The 3948-nt window shown below is 35.9% G+C and overlaps 1 long non-coding RNA gene across 1 annotated transcript; it reads right to left on the bottom strand.

The window, feature by feature from the left end:
* Positions 1-857: 857 nt before the first annotated feature.
* On the bottom strand, positions 858-2987 carry LOC145814427 (uncharacterized). The gene is made up of 2 exons (XR_014357703.1): positions 2347-2987; positions 858-1233 (listed from the first exon to the last, which is right to left on the bottom strand). It is a non-coding gene; the product is annotated as an uncharacterized LOC145814427 (long non-coding RNA).
* Between the last annotated feature and the right edge of the window lie 961 nt (positions 2988-3948).

Here is a 3948-nt window from a genome sequence, read left to right as displayed (position 1 = left end):
CTATGTAGAATAGAAAATTAGTGCTTCAAGTTGCGTTACCTAGTCGCTTTCTTAAAGACAATATTTGCACCCAACAAAACATGTGTAGGGGGTTACAGTAGATTCGCCTCCAGGATACAATGAAGTCTGATCCAAGGATCATGTCTACCAACATCCACTACAAGAAATTGCATTTTTCGCAACGCAACAAAATATGTTGCTAAAAGGAAAAATTCGTTGGCAAAGAGTTTTGCCGACACACAAAGCTACGTTGGCAACCCGTAGGCAAAAGTGAGTTGGCAAAAGTTTTTGCCGACGAAATTATGATTGCGTTGGTAAAAGTAATGCCTTTAGCGACGAACATGGTCGTCGCTAAAAGCCTCCATCCATCGTCGGCAATTTACCTTGCGTTGGTAAAAGTCATTCAAATAGGATGATTGTGTGGCACTTTTCGCGACACAAATTTACATGGGCAAAAAATATACTTTTAGCAACAACATATGCGTTGGCAAAAGTAAACTTTTGGCGACACATTTATGTCGGCAAATGTTGCCATTTGCCGACGATTTGTTTGTCGCTAAAGCTTTACTTTTGGCAACGACAAATTGGCATTGGCAAAAAATACACTTCTACCAACACAATATGAGTGGGGAAAAGTAACTTTTTAGCGACATATTTACATCGGTAAATGTTGCCATTTGCCAACGATTTGGTTGTCGATAAAGCTTTAGTTTTGGCAACGACAAATTGACATTGGCAAAAAATACACTTTTAGCAACACAATATGAGTCGGCAAAAATAAACTTTTAGCTACACATTTACCGACTAATTATTTGTCGAGAAAGCTTCACTTTTTAACAACGACAAATTTGCAACGACAAAAATAATTGAAACTCATTTATAATTTTTTAAAAAATTTACAGATTTACAAGAGGCATCCCTCAGGCACCACTATAACAAACTAATAACATGGATATGAAATCACACAAAATACCCCCTCCATACCCTTCTAGCCAAAACACCAGCAGTTGCCCGAACTTACACCTAATGACAACCCCCATTAATGAAAACCTGATCTATTACAGATTGGACAAAAAGTCATGCACCCTTCCAAACACCAGCAACACCAGCAAACATCCAACAACAACACAGCAGCACCTTATCGTAACAAACACCATCACAGCAGCATCACCACAGCATCTCAGCAACAGCAGCAACATCACAGCAGAACCAGAAGAATAGCAGATCAGCAAACTGATTCAACACAGATCATCACCAGTTCAGAAAACCATTTCAACTTGGCAACCCAAACAAAATCATATAACCAAATCAGAATTGACGCAGCAGTTTACCTCATTTACTAAAACAGTCAGAAAACAAATCAAACAAAACCAGCAACAAAACAACTCAACCAAATCAGAAATCAGGACAAACAGATCGCATCAATCAAAAGCTACATCAGAGGCAGAGCACACAGAACAGAGCCAATCAGCACCAGATTCAACGCAACACAGCATCATGCCACAAAAGTATCCACCAAACAAGCTGCATCAATTGTTCAAACAACCCTCAAAACTATACAATTCTTAGTAACTTTTAAGCCATCAGGTTAACAGAAGTTAAGTTAAGTAAAAATTCAAACTAATTCACTGGCTGTCATGTTTACACTAGGAGAGTAAGTTATATAAAAACACTCAATTCAAGTACACCACAATGGGTTAATTGAAATCGATTTGGTTGTGTGTTTGTGAAACTATTTCAATTTCTGAATTGTACTTCATTTTTCATTCATAATAAATGATGATCTAGTTGAAGCCACCTTTTTTTTTTTTTTACTAAACTTATAAAAAAGGTTATAAAAAAAAATAACTTATAGATTTGGGTAAATCTTATATGTTTTTACTAAACTTATAGATTGAAAACGACATATAGATTTGGGTAAATTTCACTAAACATAAGTTTTCTATTTATTCTATAACTGATATATAGTTATCTGTAGTCAGGAAACAACTCCCACTTCTAAGAGAAAATGGACCAGCATAATCTAGAGATGCAATTTATTGATGAGCAATACAAGTCGTATCCAGACTTCGGCAGCAAATTTTCAACATATCTGAAACAATTATCAAAGTAACAAGCAACTTATTACACTACATCTATAATAGATATACGACAATGGCATTATTACCTCAACTACAAAGAAATAAAAGACCACCAGTAGAATGCCTTTTAGTCAGCACAAACTTGAGGAGAGACAGTAGATGCTGTTTTGCAGTGTAATATATGATACCTAATTGACCATCTGATGCAGCAGACTTGACTCGGAATGACATTTTATTAATATTTTTTTCATAAATAAGTTTGTACCATATTGACAGCATTGGTAATGTTCACCCCATATACTTTCTCCCAAGCCTGTGCAAGAACAGGTGTGTCTACTTAGCAAATGGCATGTTAATATTTACATAACCTCAAAGCAAGTAAAAAAGCCACATAATATAACTTTTATATAAAAGAAATTAGTTCATGAGAACAACCTTGATGAATGTGTCATCACCATCATTTCCATGACCATTGTGAAAGGACAATTGGAAATTAACAAAGTGAGTATCAGGTTGCTCCAAAACATTAATAGCTGCCACCTACAGATTATGGTTGTGAGAAACTGTAAATCATGCAGATACATACCTGCTATTAGATGTTGAAAAGCAACTGCCAGAAGTGGAAGAGGAAATGTACATGATTTGGCCATATCCAAAACAATACCCTTCAAGTTGGACAAAAACCCATCAGGCATAATTGACTCATCCAGCCCTTGATAGAGCGAAATAGAGGAAAATGATTCATGTAACTGACGCCACTTGATTGGGGACACAAGGCTTAGTTTGGTTTGGTTTAGTTTTAGCTTTGCAGTTCACAAAGAGATCTCTATTGAATAAGAGTTCAAAGATTTGAACAAGAATTTGTTTAGATTAGAATGACAAAGCTGTCCACTTAAGGTCTTTCCAATAAAGTGATTAAGCTGATAGGATTCTAGTATTTAAGATAACTAGCTTATTTTTTTCTCACATTAGCACTTCTACACTTCAATGCCAAGCCAAATAAGTCTTTTCTATTTTCTACTTCATAAAAACATAAGTTTTCTTAATGGGAACTTATTTCGTACATTACTTTATTTTATCAATAATGAGTTCTTAAAAAAATAAGTGGATAAGAGACCCATTTAAGAATGTGATTCTGAATTGAGGTCTACCTTACAGTATCAATATCTCAAAAATCATTATTGAAAGTCTCAATGTGTCCAAATTCATTGATGAAGAAATGATCCTAAACATCTCACATGATCCTGGATCTGTGCAAGAATGAATTGGTCTCTACTTAATGATCATTGTATTGACAATCAAAACTGTAATGCTTCTAGAATTGCATGTCTGTGTGTGACATGGATGGACATTTATATACTTAGGCGTATGCACATACGCAAATATGTATTGTTAACAAAATTCTAGTAGCAACTCCAGGTTGATAATTTTTTTGGCTATATGCCAAATCTGGTATGCATCATTTTCACACTCATTTCCCAGCTCAAAGCATAGAGAGAGAGAGAGAGAGAGAGAGAGAGAGAGAGAGAGAGAGTTACCTGCAAGGTATTGTGCTTGAGTTATGGTAATAGTGTCTGTAGTTACTCCATTAACGAGGGGTCCCCCATATTGCAGAACATGACGACCTGGTGTCACATAGCCCTAAATGGTTGGATACCCATGGTTGCCAAAGAAAGGATGACCCATTTGTCCATATGGGACAATATTTGTGTTAACTGTGCTTGGTACGCCATATATTTGAAGGTAATGCTGACCCATGTGAGGATTGTAGACACCCTGAAAAAATAGACAGAACACATCACGATTGTGCACATATTCCTTTCCAGAACTAACTGGAGTACAAAAATACTCATTAGCAGTTGAGATT

This window comes from Camellia sinensis, unplaced genomic scaffold, assembly GCF_055761805.1.
Source record: "Camellia sinensis isolate YWXY unplaced genomic scaffold, ASM5576180v1 Unanchor10, whole genome shotgun sequence".
Taxonomy (NCBI): Eukaryota; Viridiplantae; Streptophyta; class Magnoliopsida; order Ericales; family Theaceae; genus Camellia; species Camellia sinensis.
This window is presented reverse-complemented; position numbering and strand designations above follow the sequence as displayed.